Raw genomic sequence first — 19,057 nt, forward strand, 5'->3', positions numbered from 1 at the left:
TAAGATATTAGTTTGCTTTTTAGATGATCAAAGATTAATTTTAGCTTAGAAGAAAATGAGAAATTGGAAAGATTTCATGTAGTTTGAAGGATAACTATCTGGGGTGAGTTGAAGGAATAGATTCTTCCAGAAATGATATTATTCAGAACATTTAAGGGAAAAAATATCCGAGGGAGGGGGTTTAGGTTGTGAAACTTTCAGATCAGGAGTGTTTGGTTAGAAGTTCACTGAATGTTGAATAACTGAAGGAGTCTAAGCTCAGTTGTTTGAGTGGTCAAAGGAAAATGGCCTCACAGCTCATGGGATTGGAAATGAAAGTAAGTAGTTGGGTCAAACCTACCAAGTTGAAAGGTAAAAGATACATCTCTGGTTTTTGTGCAGATGAAAGATGATGGGGAGTAAAAGAAATTTTGTTTTGCCATGTTCTTTAAAATTCTACAAACTGTGTTATATCTTGATACGTTAGTTTGAATTATTTTAGTTAATTATTCCTCCTTTTTTGTAATAACTGTTTATTAACATCAAACATGAAATGCCATCTTTGAGAATGGTATTGTGATGACTGAGTCCCACGCAATCAGCATTCTGGGATTTTCCATCAGCCAAAAATTGAATTAGACTCGCAATATGAATATCGAGACTACAAGAGCAAGTCAGAGACCAAGAAACCTACTGCAAGTAGCTCACCCCCGACTCTTGAAATCCTACCCACAACCTACAAAGCATAATTCAAACATGTGATAGAATGCTCTGCACTCATCTTGATGAGTGGAGCTCAAACAATACAAAAGATGCTCAACATAGAGTCATACAGCATGGAAACAGACCCTTTGGCCCAATTTATCCATGCCAACCAACTTTCCTAAACTGAACTAGTCCCACTTGCCTATGTTTGGCGTATATCCCTCCAAATCTATCCAATTCATGTGTCTATCCAAATGTCTTTTAAATGTTGTAACTGTACCTGCATCTATCACTTTCTCTGGCAGTTCATTCACATACATATCACCCTCTGTGTGAAAAAGATACCCTCAGGTCCCTTTTAAATCTTTCTCCCCTCACCGTCTTCTCAGCTAAAACAGGATTTGTTAGATCTGTATTAGGTCAATCACTAAAATGTTCTTTTTAACAGAAAAACATTCCAATTCTATTCACCATCAATACAAAAGCCTTCTATTAGGGATTAACATCTTTACAACCTCTACAATGTCTCCATATCTTCCTTTTAATATGCTGACTTGCTTTACACACTAACTAGTGGAAGTGAAGTCCATCTTAAGATTCAAATCAACTTTGACATTTTTATCTGAAGATTTAAACATTTCTGCTTCTTTTGTTTCAGTTATGGTCAGGTTGACCAGCATCATCATTGCTGTTTTTGTACTTACAGAGAGCTCTTTGCTCTTCTACCCCCTTTTAGAGTGGGAGGAGCAGAATAAAAATGACACTAGTGGCAGGGACAAAGTGCAAGTGAAAGCATTATAAAGTGAGACCCATGTGATGTCAGCCTATTCTTACTCCTTTTAACACTTTACCATTCAATAAGATCATGGCTCACCTGTTGTAGATTCAACTCCACTTTCTTCTTTACCCTGCAAACCCTGGATTCATTGCCGAAAAATGTCTGAATTTATTTAAGCCTAGGTTGGAAAACAACCCAGTCTTCAATACTTTCCAGGGGAGGGAATTCCCTAAGATTATAATCAGATAAATACAGGTGGCAAAGCAACTGGTGAGAATGATATAAAGAAACTACGGAAAGAGTACACATTAAGGGAGTGGCCATAAAATTGAGAAGAATCAAAAATTTCAATCAGAGTCCCTGCAATTTCCAGCCCTGCCTCCCACATCATCCTGGGATGCAATTCTATTAAAGGCGACTTTAATCTTCATATTGGTTAAGTTAATCAAATTGAAAAGGCTAACTATGACAACAAATTCATATAGTGCACTGGGATATTTTCCTAGAGCAATATCTAATGAAGCCAGCCTGGACCATGTTATTTTGGATCTGTAAATGGGTAATAAGGCAGGTATAATAAATGTCCTCAGAGAAAAAAAGATCCCTGAAGAATTACTGATCATGATTTATTAGTTAGTTTAAGTGTAAGAAGCCTGACCCAGAAACAACTGACACCGAACAGCAGTCAGATTCATTACTCAAGGCTGTCATTTTGATCACTTGTAAGAAATTTATATAGAAGATAGGAGCAGGAGGAGGCCATTCAGCCCTTTGAATCCTGCTCCACCATTATTCACGATTATGGCTGATCATCCAATTCGATAGCCTCATCCTCCCCAGAAGCTCTGATCCCATTCACCCCACGTGTTAAATCTAGTCACCTCTTGAATACTTTCAATGTTTTTACATCAACTATTTCCTGTGGTAATGAATTCCACAGACTCATCACTCTTTGATGAAAAAATGTCTCCTCATCTTCATCCTAAATAACCTCCCCTGAATCCTCATTCTGTGACTGCTGGCTCTGGACACACTCACCATCAGGCACATTCTCCCTGCATGTACCCTATCCAATCTTGTTAGAATTTTAAAAGTCTTATTAAAAGAATTATTTACTTCTTCACTGCTTAATTATTGCTATCTACATGTAGCTTCTCTTTCTCTGCAGTGATGGTGGAAACCCTGCCACAATTCCCTGCTTGTGACATTTTTAGTTAACAAGTTGGCCTGACTCCTGATGATGAACATATGCATCTTTCAAAGAGTAGTTCAAAGCCATATGTAAAATTCTCCAAAGCAAATTTTATGATAAAAGAACCTGTGCAAAACTTTAAAAGAAACAGCAGGCAGAATAAAAAGAGGTGCTGGTAAATTAATAGTGGATAGTCATGAATATGATTAAATTAAACTTATTCTAAAAGTATAATTTAAATTGAAGAAACGTAAAGGTATATTCACTCAATCTTGCCACAGGAATAGAGGGTGGCACCATGGAAATCAGATGCAGTCTGTGTGGCACCAACTGGTATTGGTGCAGGTGGACATTCTGGGATGGTATTGTGGGAAGTTTGAAGTCAGTTTTTTTCTCAGACCATTTCCATCCATCATCCAGGACAAAGCAGCCCATTTGATTAGCACCACAACCACAAAGATATACTTCCTCCACCACCAATGCTCAGTACCAGCAGTGTGTCCCATTTACAAGATTGACTACAAAAAAATCCAAGGCTGTTCAAACAGCACTTTCTAAATTGATGATCACTATCCTCAAAAAGGCCAGAAGCCACATGTTGATCTTCTCTCAGTGTTGCCACATCAAAATCACAGAACTACCTCATAACAGGGCAATGGACGTACCTACGCAAAATGATTGCAGTGGTTCAAGATGTCACCTTCTAAAGGGCACCTTGAGAGGACCAATAAACACTGACCTAGCCAATTACGCCAACATCCCATAAACTAATAATCCCAAATTATGTTCAATTTCATGGAAGATTAGCACATTAAATTGAAAGTAGGAAAATATGATCTAACAAGGCAGGCTTCATTCTGTGATCAGACTTGTCCAGAAGTAACAGCTGGGACCATAACAAGCAGAAGCTCTTGCCACAATCTTATTTTGTTGAATTTAAGAGAGGTATCAGTTCACTGAATTTAAGATGGGTCAGTGTCTCCTTTGGGGGAGTGGATATATGGAGGTGCTAGACATGAAATTGTTGTTTTCTGGTGAAGTTTATTGCACAGATTTTGAAAATGGCTTTGAACGTTGCTAAGAATTTTCTGGGAGGAGAAGATCTAACTTTTTTAAAATCTGTGGCTACAGCTAAACTGATAAATTTATCAGATAAATTGGAAGTAGAACTATAATTAAGATCTTGTAAGGAGGAGTTGTTTAGTGAGATCATCTAGTATTTAGAATTAGAAGAACAACAATAAATAATTGTAATGCCACAGCTGGAACTAAGTAGGATACGTTTAAAAATGAAAAGATTTGTTAAAAGAAAAAGGGAGGATAATGAGAAGCAGAGAAAAATGGAGAGTAAGGAGAGAGAAAACAGGTGATAATGGAAAAAGAGAAGGGATTTGAAAGCCTGAATTTCAAATGGTTTGGGAAATTATACATCATGACATAGAGTCAGAGAGATAAAAGGTACAGAAACAGACCCTTTGGTCCCCTTGGCCACACTGATCAGATATCTTATGTAAATCTAGTCCCATTTGCCACTATTTCGCCCATATCCATCTAAACCCGTCCTATTCATTTACCCAACTAGATGGCTTTTAAATGATGAAATTGTACCAGCCTCCACCACTTCCTCTGGCAGCTCATTCCATACATACACCGCCCTCCAAATGAAAAGTAGGTCCCTTTTAAATCTTTCCCCACTCACTTTAAACTTATGCACTCTAGTTTTGGACTCCATGACCCCAAGGAAATGACCTTGCCTATTTGCCCTTTCCATGCCCCTCATGATTTAAAAACCTCTATAACGTCACCCCTCAGCCTCAGATACTTCAGGTAAGGTAGCCTCAGTCTAATCAGCCTTTTCCCTATAGCTCAAAACTTCTGACCCTGGCATTATCCTTGTAAATCTTTTCTGAACCCTTTCAAGTTTCACAACATCCTTCCCTTAGCAGGAAGAGCGGAATTGCACACAGTATTCCAATAGTGGCCTCACCAATGTCCTGTACAATCATGACTTGACCTCCCAACTCCTATGTTCAATGCACTGAGCTACAAAGGCAAGCATACCAAGCATCTTCTTAACTATCCTATCTCTCAGTGACTCCACTTTCAAGGAACTATGATCCTGCATTTCAAGGTCTCTTTGTTCATCAGCACTGTCCAGGACCTTACTATTAAGTGTATAAGTCCTGCTCTGATTTGCCTTTCCAGAGCACAAGACTTTACATCTGTTTAAATTAAACTCCATCTGCCACTCCTTGGCCCATTGGCCCATCTGATCGAGATCTCATTGTACTCTGAGGTAACGTTCTTTGCTGTCTTCTGCACCTCCAATTTTGGTGTCATCTGTAGACTTACTAACCATACCTCCTATGTGTGCATCCAAATCATTTATATAAATGCTGAAAACCTATGGGCCCAGCACAGTTCCTGTGACATACCACTGGTCACAGGCCTCCAATCTGAAAAGCAACCCCCCACAACTATCCTCTGTCTTCTACCTTTGAGCCAGTTCTGTATCCAAATAACTAGTTCTCCCTCTCTCCCTTGTGATCTTGCCTTGCTAACCAGTTTACCGTAAGGAACCTTGTCGAAAGCCTTACTGAAATCTGTATAGATTATGTCTATTGCTTTGCCCTCATCAATCCTCTTCGGTACTTCTTCAAAAAACTCAATCAAATTAGTGAGACACGACTTCCCACGCACAAAGCCATATTGACTACTTCTAATCAGTCCTTGCCTTTCCAAAAGCTTGTAAATCCTATCCCTCAGGATTCCCTCCAGCAATTTGCCCGTCACTGATGTCAAGCTCACTGATCTGTAGTCCCCTGGCTTTTCCTTACCACCTTTCTTAAATAGTGGCACCAGTATTAGCCAATCTCCAGTGTTCTGGCACCTCACCTGTGGCTAACAATGAAAAAAGTATCTCAGCAAGGAATCTAGCAATCATTTCCCTAGCTTCTCATGTTAGCGTACTCCTGATCAGGTCCCAGGGATTTATCCACATTTATGTGTTTTAAGACGTCCAGCACCACCACCTCTGTGATATGGACATTTTTCAAGATACTATTATTTATTTCCCAACGTTCTATTGCATACAGTTCTGGTCATCCTGCTTTTGGAAGGATATTATTACCTTGGAAAGAGTGCAGAAAAGGTTTATAAGTATATGACCAGGACTGGAGAGTTTGAGTTATGAGATGCTGGGATTCTTTTCTTGGAGCATAGGAGGTTGAGGTTTATAGAGGTTTATAAAATCGTGAGGGGCATTGATAACATAAGTGGCAAAGGTGTTTTTCATGGGGTAAGGGAGTTCAGAACTAGACAGCATAATTTAAAGGTGAGGAGGGAAAGATTTAAAAGGAACATGATGAACAACTTTTTCACACAGAGGGTGGTGTGTATATGGAATGAACTGCCGGAGGAAGTTGAATCATAGAATCATTACAGTGTGGAAGCAGGCCATTCAGCCCACTGAGACCACAGATTATCCTACCCTCTGTCCCCATAATCCTGCATTTTTCCAATGACTAACCCATAATGGAATAGTGTAGGTTAGATGCGCTTCAGATTGGTTTCACAGGTCAGCACAACATCGAGGGCCAAAGGGCCTGTACTGCACTGTAATGTTCTATGTTCTATGTTCTCCATTTTCCAAATCCTTCTCTGACGTAAACACTATTGCAAAGTATTAATTTAGTATCTTCCCCATCTCCTGAGCTTCCACACATAGGTAGCCTTGCTGATCCTTATTGGCTGAATAAAAGGCTTAGAATGAAGAAGGAAAAAAGAGATAATAGCTTAGAGGATAATGTTGATACCGATGAGGGGTCTGCTGTAACTAAGAACCTCTACTTAGTTTCTAAATTTGCTATGGATAAAGTCAAAGTATATTTTACCTAATTTGAGAAGTCAACTAGACAGATTCAGTGGCCCAAAGATGTTTGGATTTTGATGTTACAAAGTGTTTTCAGAGGCATAGGTGTGACTGGGTATGTCAGTTTATCGGAAGAACAATCTGCAGTTTATGGAATGGTTACAAAAGAAACATTCTATGCTCAGGAAATTATCCCAGAAGCTGGTCAATTAAAATTTAGGACCACAAGCGATACACCTTATGAGGCATTTCGTAGAATTTCCAAGAGGAAAAAAAATGTTGCGTTAACTAGTTTCAGTTTCAATCACTAGAATTATGGAAAAGAATTGGGAATGTAGGAGAAATTATGACTATGAATGAATTCAGAAATAACATTCCTGCAAACTTGAAAACGTCATTAGATAAGAGTCAAAGATCAAAGAAGTAAAATGTGAGGCTGGATGAACACAGCAGGCCAAGCAGCATCTCAGGAGCACAAAAGCTGACGTTTCGGGCCTAGACCCTTCATCAGAGCTTTTGTGCTCCTGAGATGCTGCTTGGCCTGCTGTGTTCATCCAGCCTCACATTTTATTATCTCTGATGAAGGGTCTAGGCCCGGAACATCAGCTTTTGTACTCCTGAGATGCTGCTTGGCCTGCTGTGTTCATCCAGCCTCACATTTTATTATCTTGGAATTCTCCAGCATCTGCAGTTCCCATTATCTCCAAGATCAAAGAAGTAGTAGTTTTGTCAGGTATCTATGACATCTCCCAATGACAGATGGAGCAATGGACATATGGGAAAGAAATTGGGAAATAGGACATCCAAAGTTACTGGCTTTAGGGGGCAAGGGGAAAGAGGTCAATATAATAAATGATAAAGGCTGGAGACAAAAAGTAATTTTATCTACATCATATGCTTCAATTGTAATAAGACTAGAGACACTAAATCCAACTGCTGTAACTTAAATGGGAGACCAATTGTGGGAGCAGAATTCTGGAAGGAATCCTCAGAAAACAGGGCTTTGGAAAAAGGAAATATGCATTGAAACTGTAACGGTAGTACATAGAAACATTGCTATTGAATGGCAAACTGGATTCTTTGAGCAAAATGGCCTTCTTCATAGAATCCTTACAGTGAGCAAACAGACCTTGCGCCGAATAAGTCCACACCAACTCTCAGAGCATCCCACCCAGACCCAGCCCTATAACCCACACAACCCTGAGCACTATGAGCAATTTAGCATGGCCAATCCACCTAGTTTGCATGTCTTTGTACTGTGGGAGGAAACCAGAACACTCAGAGGAAACCCACACAGACACAGGGACAATGTGCAAACTCCACACAGGTAGTTTGCCCAACGGTAGTATTGAAACCGGGTCCCTGGTGCTGTGAGGCAGCAGTGCTAACAACTGAGCCACCGTGCTGCCCAAAATATATATACCTCTGCTGGTATATCTTATGTTCTTATGTTTCTTCAGAATAGTAAGAAGGGAGTCACATCTTAACATAATCATGAAAATTGTTTTTCACATACTAACAAAAAAAATCAGGTTATTGGGCCCTCTCAGCAGCAGAGGTGGAATGCTGGTAATGCCGCTGGATAAATAATATAAAAGCCCAGCCTAATGTGCTGAGGATATGCATTTGAATCCTACCATGGCTGAGGCAAAATTTTCATTCAATAAATCTAGAATAAAAAGCTAATAGAAAGAATGGTGACCATGCAACCATTGTGAATTGTCATAAAATCTGTTTGGCTCACTCATGTCCTTTTGGGAAATCTGCCACCTTACCTGGTCTGGCCAACATAGGACTCCAGACCAATCTGGTTGACTCTTAACTGCCTTCCTGGAAATTAGGGATGAACATTAAATGCTGCCCTAGCCCAAAAAAATTGATCTGATAAGGAGAGGTACTGCTTTATGCTACAAATCAAACAAGTAAAGCAATAGAGCTTTTGGGAGATTAAAAACAAAGAACAGAAATTGCTACAGCAATTCAGCAGGTCTGGCAGCATTGTGGAGAGATAACAAAGTTAAAGTTTTAAGCCCAGTGGCCCTTCTTCAGAACTGCCAGTTCTCTAATTATTTACTTTTATTTCAAATTTCTAGCATCTGCAGTTCTTTGTCTTTTGTTCTTTCTTTCTTTTCTTTGGGTGGCACGGTGGCTCAGTGGTTTGCACTGCAGCCTCACAGCGCCAGGGACCTGGGTTCAATTCCAGCCTCGGGTAACTGTCTGTGTGGAGTTTGCACATTCTCCCTGTGTCTGTGTGGGTTTCCTCCGGGTGCTCTGGTTTCCTCCCACAGTCCAAAGATGTGCAGGCTAGGTGGATCGGCCATGCTAAATTGCCCATAGTGTTCAGGGGTGTGTAGGGTATATGGGGATGGGCCTGGGTGGGATGCTCCAAGAAGCAGTGTGGACTTGTTGGGCTGAGGGGCCTGTTTCCACACTGTAGGAACCTAATCTTGATTTTGTGATATTAGGAGATATTGAAAACTGTCAGTTACTGATGCCCCCTATCACTCAATAGTTTTTAGTCACTTGAGACTTTAACTAAAAGACTGGCACTGGAGAAATATTTTTTTTCCTGAAGCAATTAGACTTCTGAAATTATTTATACCCAGATCAAACAACCTTTTTAGTGTTTTATACTAACACTTCTGGCCTGGGACCAGCACTAATACATTAGCCCAAGGTAACCTAGTTTCATTATATCTTTCTTTTCTCAGGAGCACTGGTCTATACAGTTAGCTTCATCAAAGAACTTCACTGGGACATCCAAAATTCAAAGAAAGACAAATAAACTGTTCTATCTAAGATAAGTGTGTTTCTCCTAAGTTAAAAAAACAAGTTCCAATAATGTCTAACAAACCTTGAGGCCCCATTATTTACCTTGTTAGGTACCAAACAATCTGCAGTAAATTAATATCTATTAGTGGTGCTTAAAAACAATCATTAATTTTAAAGCTAGGCCTCAAAAGCTGTTTTAAAAGTAATCATCCTGGTTACATAAGTACTTGCAAGTTAATTATTAATTTCAGAAACACAGGAAAAAGTTCAGAGAAGGTTTACTACATTAAATCCAGAGATGGAAGGCCTATTTTATGAGTAGGGATTGAGCAATTTAAACATTTCCTCTATAGAGTTTATAAGAATGAGAAGAGATCTTATTTAAGTATATAAAATGCTAAAAGGGATTAACAAGTAGATGTAGAGTGGATATTTCCCTTTGTAAGGCATTGAGAAATCATAGTTTTAGGCTACGGAGTGGCAGATTTAAGACAGAAATCAGGAGAGGTTACTTCTTTAAAAAGATCAAGATTTCATAGAATTCACTACACCAGGGTGCAGTGGACACTGGAACACTGAATAATAAGAAATAAGAGGCAATGGACAGATTTTTTAAATTAGTAATTTGTTAAAGGATTACAGGGAATGGGCAAAAATGTAAATTGAGACCAAGATGAGACCAACCATAATCATATTAAACAGCAAAGCAGGCTTGAGGGCTGGTTTTTCTACTTTTGCTCCTACTTCTTGTTCTAGTGTTCTAAAATCCCCTTGTTACAAACTCAGAAAAGCCAACTTTACAACTGATATTAAAACATATGTATAAATTGCAGTCTGAATCATAGGGTGCATTGGATGACATCACATCTTAAAGAACATGATTAGAGTTTATTGTCAAGAATATCTGAATGATTGGGATAGAGGAATTCCCTTGTTACTGTTTGTCATCAGGGATGCTCCTCGTAAATCCACAGGATTCAGTCCTTTTGAACTTACATGAGGGCTTGAACTTGGAGGACCTCCTAAATTGATCAAAGAAACATCAATAAATCAAAACTCATAGACTATGCTTCCAGTCTATGTTTTGAGTTTCATAGTGAAGCTAGTAAAAGCATTCAAGTTGGCCAAGAGGCTTTTGAAGAGTTTTCAACAATGAAAACCATAACAGTTAAAAGGGCAAAGTTTGAAATTTTATTGCTTGAGGCAAGGTTTCCAGTTTTGTTGTCTGTCTCAGGTGAATCATTAAGCACAAGATTTACTGGAATTTATTTAATCAAAAAGAAACTTAATGATGTAACTAGTGTAGCGAATATTTCTGATAAGAGGAAAATCAGCCAATGTGGCTTAATATATTGAAACATTTTGACAGCAACAATAGTCAGGAGGAAAGTGTATATGCTGTGGTGAAAGAAATAGGGAATGACAAAAAACATCAGAATTCTTGGACAAATGAATGAGAAATTCAAAAGTTGATCCTCCAACAAACAGATTAATAATATGGAGGTACTTAAAAGGTTAGGTAGCATAATATTTTGTCTTTCAGAGAGCTATTAAATTGTCATACAAAGGTGATTACAAGTCCAGACGTTGAATTGAGAGAATAGACCAGGGGAAAAAAAAAGTCCTTAGTCATTCATGTTATTAATGTAGTGGAGGGATGCATTGCCTACAAAATAACATTCTTATTGATTTGATTCAGAAAAATTAGCTTGGGCAAGAGAAGAGATTTTGCTCAAAGTGCCATCATCTCTATATTACTGTTAATTGTCGCTGGAACTCACTCATGATATTGGTGCTGAAACCAGGTGGGTCGTAAGGATTCTATATTTATTCTCACAAAGCCAATGTGCTAATGAAAATGGCCTCATTACATATTCCACAAGTGAGGGACAACATTAAAAGATTTGGACTCATACAACTTGCCACTAACATTGACAAGTTCAAGACCAGAGAAATATTCACTTCTGCATCACCACATGGACTGTATTAATGCAGAGTCAAGCAGTTCAGAATGCAACATTCCAATGAATGCTCAATAAAGTCTTTGAAGAACTAGCAACTGCTTGGTTTACTTAGCTAATTAAATCGTTTTTTTTTACCCAAACTTGGGAAGAACATTTATGGGACTTGAATAAACTATTTGATTGGTGACAAAGAGTCAACACATTGTTATAAATCTAGCTAAAAATCAACATTCCAAAGAAAAGAGTGACTTATTTGGGATGTACAGTGGTTCATGTAGCACCAAGAAAATTGAGGAAAAAAATGTGAAATCTTGTCATATGTTGGCAACATTCAATTTCAATGCAAATTCATGCTGAAGTTGAGCCTGTTATTATTCCCTGAATTTGTTGAAGAAAGGCAGAATGTTTGAACAGGCATAAGACAAGTTGAATGTTGTGCTGAGAATGGCATCAGTTTTAGCAGTGCCTTATTATGAGAAGCCGCTGACATTGATATTGGTATGGAGACAGTAGGAATTGCCGATGTTGGAGAATCTGAGATAACAAGGTGTTGAGCTGGATGAACGCAGCAGGCCAAGCAGCTTCAGAGGAGCAGCTTTCCTTCTCCTCTGATGCTGCTTGGCCTGCTGTGTTCATCCAGCACTACATCTTGTTATCTGACATTGATATTGGTATTGTTTTAATGCAAGATGGCAAGGCAGGGTTCAAACAGCTTATCAGCTACATTTGATTTATCGTAGTGGCATGTACCTAAGTACAATGAAAAGGATTTTTTATGAGCAGTACAGGCAGAGTAATGCAAGCCAGGACATACACATCATAGGGTGCTTAGAGAGAGTGAGTCATACAGGTTACACTGCACAAGACGTACGCAAAACAAGGTCAACATTATTTGAAGATAGAGAAGTCTATTCAACCATCTAATCATGGCAGCTGTTCATGAATCTGTTGGTGCATGTGTTCAAGCTTCTATATCTTCTGCCTGATGGAAGAGGTTGTAGGAGAGTATTACTAAGGTAGGAGGTGTCTTTGATGATATTGGCAGCCTTTAAGCAGCAGCACAAAGTTTAAATGGAGTCCAAGGATGGAAGGTTGGCTTCCATGATGGTCTGGGCAGTGCACACAACCTTCTATAATTTTTTATGTTCCTGGGCAGAGCAGTTGCCATACTAGGTCATTATGTACCAGATAGAATGCTTTCAACGGTGCATCTGTAAAAGCTGATGTGGGTCCTTATGGACATGCTGAATTTCTAAAGCCCCCTCAAGAAGAAGAGACATTGTTGTGCCTTCTTGACTATCGCATCTGTGTGGGAAGACTGGTTGTCGGTTGTCATCACTCACAGGAACTCGATGCACTCAACACTCTCAATCTCCACTCCATTAATGTAAATAGAGGCATAGTCTCCTCCTTTCTTTCTGAAATCAATGATAAGCTTATTAGTTTTGCCGACATTCAGAGAGAGATTGTTATCATTGCAACATAACACCAAGTACTCTGTCTCCTTCGAACTCATCATTGTTTGATATCAGTCCTATCACGCAAATTTGTAGATGGCATTCATTCAGAATTTGGCTACACAGTCATAGGTGTACTGGAAATACAGCAGGGGGCTGAGAATGCATCTTTGTGGACTCCAGTGTTGAGGGCTATTGTGGAGGAGGTGCAGTTGCCTATCTTCACTTTAATTTACAGAAATGTTTAGTGGAGGAAAAGAAGACTTTGAGTTGAATTTTACAGCATTCTGAGTGATGGGGTTTTGGTGAGATGTTTGGCAGAATTGGCGACAGGACCAATGAGGTGCATTTCGAAGAGAACTTAGCTAGCGCATTCAGGGGCCCAGTTACCAGGTTGGACAGATTGCATCTCAGGGCTTCTCTCTATCTCACTCAGCACTTGCTCACTTAGCGCCAGTCTGCATACTTACAACATCAATGCAGTGCCATCTTTGTTAGCCCATTACTGCTTCTGCTTGAGGCAAAGGCAGTCATTATTGCAACATTGAGGTATTCTTTACTACGGACACAAATACAGGCTGCTTACGAATAGGATTCTGGCATAGGGTGCTGGACATCATGATGAGCTGGATAGTAAGACCTTGACCTAACACCTAAAGCATCTGTCAGATGCCTGCATGGCATACAAGCTACATGCTCATTCATTGGACATGTCAAAATTTGGAGGGGGCTTATCTACAGTCCAGTCAAGGGGTCCTGATACAGTCAGTTGTGGCAGACACAATTCACACACATGCAGGCTTCAAAACAATTAGTTATTCGCCATGTTCATAGTTAGGGGAACTGATCCGGTACAGTACAGGAATTGATCAATAGTCAGTCCTATAAGGCCAACACAAGTCATCAGGTGAATTGTGGATCATTAGTCGGTGAGCTACAAAGACAGTGGTCAGTGTTTGACCAGTCATGCCTTGGGCTGTTCATCAAAGTTGGTTGCAGGCCTAAGGCAAGTATAATCTTGGGTGTTTATCTTTCAGGGGCTCTGTAGTGGCAGAAGAGTCTGGGGGAGTCATAGCTGGGAGGAGAAAACAGATGCATTTGTAGAAGTGGAAATATATTCAGTGACAGCTGGAAACTCAAAGTGAATAAGGGGTTATGTGGAAACAGCATAAGAGGTTATGACAAGCCACGGGAGGGAAGTTATTGACATCAACTATGACCACAGCTGCAACGAGAAAGCATAGAGGAGAGAGGAATGGACACCTTTGAGTGTAAGGCCAGGGTTCAGTGAATAGTGAGGACAGTTGGAGGTGAAATTCAACGAGGTGGGTCTCTATATGGTCAGGAATGGGTTGAAATGGGCTATTGGGGTAGTGCAATGTAATAGGAGACACAGAGGCTTGGGGAGTGCTTGATCAACGTATGGTGCCCAATGCTGATGATGTCCAATGCAAGCTGTATTCCTTGCTATTATTTATAATTTTTGAAGAGTGATGAGCTGTTAGAAAATGGAAAAGACAGCACCAATTTTGTCCAGTAGTAACATAGCTGAGGTCAGAACAGCTGTCTTCATCTTTTGCAACAAACACTGTTTCATATTCACACTTTCCTTTGCAGCGGTAGCTAGAACCCACTCCATGATCTTCGTGGTAAAGTCTTTAGTTTAATCAGCCTGTTGAAATGCAATCAGCCTTTTACCTTGCTATCTTGCCAGCGCTCTGCTGGATACAACAGCAGTTTGTAGAAAATCAACTACTGTGGCTCGTTATTTGATATCTTTGAAAGAATTTTTTTCTGTAACCGCTCAGATAATTAGCGTTTCCTTCATTTTTGTTCATCTCTAAACCTAGTTATCTGACAACTACTGTTTATTCTTTTTGATTACTAGTTTAAAATGATATGGTTCATGAATATTATTAATTCCACTCGACTGACTTGCCAGCAGGTAATTTCTATTTGGTGTATCAAATGATAAAGAGAAGAGAAAATGGAAGATAATTGACTAAACAACTAAGACTGGTGATGGAAAGATTTTTTTTCACACAGTGAGCTTGATGATTTGCCTGAAAGGTCAGCGGAAGTGAATTCAATAGTAAATTCTGAATGAGAATTGGGAAAAATACTTGAAAAGGAAAAAGAATATGCAGGTCTATTGGGAGAAAAGAAAGCATTGAGACAAATTTGATAGCTCTGGGCAGTAATTAGTTCTTACAAATCTGCCTTTTGCATTACTATTTCCTTTCAAAAATGTATCTTGCATTTATCATAACTTCTATAACTTACATAGCCAGAAGTATTGTCTTGATTATTCAAAGCTTTATATTTTGGTAGGGTGACATTAACCACTTCATTTCCTTTAACCCATTCTAATGTGTGTCTCTCTGAACTTGCTGAATTTTATTCTCTCAATTTTGCTATCAAATCTGCTAATAAGAGTATTGCTGTTGACTTCTAATGTATTAACCTCCACTTTGCAACAGTTGAGTAACAACACTCAGACACTTCTTTCTATCTTTGCCATTGATAGCACAATGCTGCCATTGGAGATTAAATCATTGTGCTGAGGACTTACTTCTTCCCTTCTTTTTCTTCCTTTGTTGAGTCTCTGCCAAACTACATTTGTGAGTTTTCTGACATGTCATATCAACAATTTCTCATTTCCTGGCACTGACAGCCTCCTCTTTGCTATAAATGTCTAACCCCTGTACACCTTCCTTTTGAACCTGGATGGCCTGTAGCAGTCTGATTTTCCCTTGAGACCTGAATGCTCTCCACCTACCATCATCCTTCTTTTCCTCATAGAGGAGGCTACATCAGGAGCAGCAGATGCAATAGACCACATTGACGGATGTGCAGGTGAACCTCTGTCTGATGTGAAAGCAGATAAAGGGGGCCACAGTGGTGCACTGACCTCTACTTAGCCAAGGCCAAGTGCCAACTCTAACACCTCTTCCTACCATCCCCTCAATCATGACCCTACCCCTGACCATCAAAACATCATCTCTCAAACCACTCATAATCTCATCACCTCAGGTGACCTCTGCCCACAGCCTCCAACCTCATCGTTCCCCAACCCCGCACAGCCCATTTCTATCTCCTTCCCAAAATCCAGAAACCTGACTGCCCTAACCGATCCATTGTCTCTGCCTGCTGCTGCCCCACTGAACTTACTTCCATTTTCCTTGACTCTGTTTTCTCCTCCCTTGTCCAAGAAATCCCCACCTACGTCCGGGACACCACCCACGCCCTCCAACTTCTCCAAGACTTTCAATTCCTTGGCCCCCAACACCTCATCTTAACTATGGAAATCCAAACCCTGTACACTTGCATTATCCATGTGGGTGACCTAAAAACCCGCCGCTTCCTCCTCTCCCACAGGCCCAACCAGTTCCCCTCCACTGACACCCTCATCTGCTTAACTAAACTCGCCCTTATCCTTAACGACTTCTCCTTCAACTCCTCCCACTTCTTACAGACTAAGGGGGTGGCCATGGGCACCCAAATTGTCCCAAGCTATGCCTGCCTCTTCGTAGGATACATGGAACAGTCCTTCTTCTGCAGCTATACTGACGCTATCCCCCACCTCTTCCTCCATGATATTGATTACTGTAACAGCACTGCCTCGTGCTCCTATGATGAGCTTGAATAGTTCATCAACTTTATTAACACCTTTCACCCCAACCTCAAGTTCACCTAGACCATCTCTGATACCTCTCTCTCTTCCTGGACCTCTATGTCTTCATCTCTGGTAACCACCTGGAAACTGATATCTATTTCAAACCCACTGACTCCCACAGCTACTTAGACTACACCACCTCTCACGCATCTTCCTGCAAGAATGTGATCCACTACTTTCAATTCCTCTGCCTCCACCACATCTGCTCCCAAGATGGGGAATTCCACTTCCAAATATCCCAGTTGTCCTGTTATTTCAAGGGCCGCAACATCCCCCCTTCAGTGGGTCAAAAATGCTCTCGACAGCATCTCTTGCATTTCCCGCACCTCTGCCCTCACATCACCTCCCCCCAACAAAAACAAAGACAGAATCCCCCTTGTCATCTCACATCACCCCATTTGCCTCCATATCCAACCTACCATTCTCTGCCACTTTGTCACCTGCAATCCAACCCCACAACCAGGATATATTTCCCTCCCAACCCTTATCTACCTTCCGGAGGGATCACAGTCTCCGTGACTCCCTCATCCGCTCCATACCCCCCCCTAGCATCACCATCCCCAGGACCTTTCCCTGCAACTGCAGGAAGTGCTACACCTTCCCCTACATCTCCCTCCTCATCTCCATTCAAGGCACAAAACAAATCTTTCACATCAGATGAGGTTCATGCACATCTGTCAATGTGGTCTATTGCATCCGCTGCTCCTGATGTGGCCTCCTCTACATCAGTGAGAACAAACGGAGGCTCAGGGACTGCTTTGTAGAGCAGCTGCGCTCTGTTCATGACAAAAAACACCTTCCAGTTGTGAACCATTTAAACACCCCCTCCAGCTCCCTGGACATGTTCATCCTGGGCCTCCTCCAGCATCACAATGACACTACCCGATAACTGGAGGAGCAGCACCTCATATTCCACCTTGGGAGCCTACAGTCCAAAGGCCTAAATGTGGACTGTACCAGTTTCAAAATCTCCCCACCCCTGGCCTCATCCCATGACCAACCCTCCCTCTCATCCCCACCAGCTTGACCTGATGCAACCTGTCCATGTTCTCTCCCACCTATCCACTCCTCCCACCTTACTGACCAATCCCCACCAATGCCTACCTGCACTCACCTATCACCATCCCACCCTCCTTCCCCAGCCCCACCCCTCCTCTCTCTATTTTTTTCTGAGCTCCCTATCCCCTCCCCCATTTCTGAACAAGGATCCCAATCCAAAACGTCAACTTTCCTACTCCTCTGATGCTGCCTGGCCTTTCATCTTCCTCCAGCTCTACATTGCATTATCACTGACTCCAGCATTGACAGTTCTTACTATCTCTATTTCTCATCTCATTGGATTTCCATTTCAATCTTTTTTCTTGTCCACTATCATTAATTTTGCTGTCACTCGCGGTGTTTGACAATTTATTTGTTGAATCACTTCCTCAGTTACTGCCTGTAGCTCAGATTCACTCCACGTGGATTCCAACTCAAGTTTCATCCTTTACATTTTGAATCTACTCAGGATCATATCTATCTCTGTAACATTCAATGTTCTGCAAATAGGTGTTCCTGAAGCATCCTGAAATCCACACTCCCTGCCATGCACCATCATATGCACATTCTCGATTTCTCTCTTCAACAGTACTGCCTCACGCTGGCTCAGAGCCTCACTGCTCCCAATTCCACTTCTTCCTCTGCCTCATTTGATATGCTAACAAGAAAAATTTTCATTTTCTTTCAGGCATCAAGGAGCATAAGATGTAACAACTCAGAGATACCCATGGCTCTCTGGAACATTCCACCCCTCCCCTTCCCTCTGACCCCATCCCCTCTCCCAATCGCAGATCCTATCGTGTCTTTACTTCCCCTCCTGACCTTCCGAGCTCCGATATCAAGTGTTCAGTACTCAGCAAAGGTTTCAGTTTTATCCTTCTGTGACCCATGTTAATGAAATTTGAACATAACATGACATTTAACTCTTCCTCCATTGCCTTTGCCATTGTGTCCATTTCTTTGGACAAGTGTCCTGGCACCATACCACAGACCAGCCCCCACCTCTGTCCAATACCAACACTTTCCCTCCATCTGGACCCCTCTCTCTGGCATTTTACCTGCATTTAAGTCGTTCATTCAGAATTGTCGACATAATATAGATCTCTTCAATTTCTCTGTCCTTTCCCTTTCCCATTCCAGCCGATTTCTCTGTGAACTGATGGCAATACATGCTGTCAGATTCAACCCTGATATTGTAATTAAGCCTGCTGACAAGAGTGGTAGTGTTGTTGTCTGGCAGACTGACCTTTACATTAGAGAGGCTGAGCGCCAGCTATCACATACCTCCCCCTATGTGCCCCGGACCACGACCCCGCCATGGAAATCAGGCAATTGTGTCCACTATGGTCATTAACCTCATTCCATTTGGTGATCTCCCACCCCCCACTGCCTTAAAGGTCAAATTCTCCCAACCCCACTCAGCTCACTTCTACCTCTTTCCCAAATTCGACAAATAGGACTGCCCAGCTATTGTTTCTGCCTGCTCCTGCCCTACAGAACTCATCTCTTCCTACCTTGACTCCCTTTATTTCTCCCCTTGTCCAGTCCCTTCCCACTAACAATCATGGTTCTTTTGATGCTTTATGTTAGTTATAGGATTTTCAGTTTGCAGACTCCAGACAGCT

General features: G+C 41.0%; 1 protein-coding gene across 5 annotated transcripts in view; it reads right to left on the bottom strand.

Annotated features, from left to right (window-relative positions):
- Positions 1–11,907: 11,907 nt before the first annotated feature.
- Positions 11,908–19,057, bottom strand: part of LOC132205976 (neuropeptides B/W receptor type 1-like) — a 37,719-nt gene continuing 30,569 nt past the window's right edge. For 2 of the 5 annotated variants that reach the window (XR_009445767.1, XR_009445765.1), the window contains exon 3: positions 11,915–12,679. The gene's annotated coding sequence lies outside the window, so the exon portion shown is untranslated. Of the gene's footprint in view, positions 12,680–19,057 lie in introns of all 5 variants that reach the window. The other 3 variants (XR_009445769.1, XR_009445768.1, XR_009445766.1) reach the window with 3 other exon arrangements.

Source organism: Stegostoma tigrinum, chromosome 5, assembly GCF_030684315.1.
Source record: "Stegostoma tigrinum isolate sSteTig4 chromosome 5, sSteTig4.hap1, whole genome shotgun sequence".
Classification (NCBI taxonomy): domain Eukaryota; kingdom Metazoa; phylum Chordata; class Chondrichthyes; order Orectolobiformes; family Stegostomatidae; genus Stegostoma; species Stegostoma tigrinum.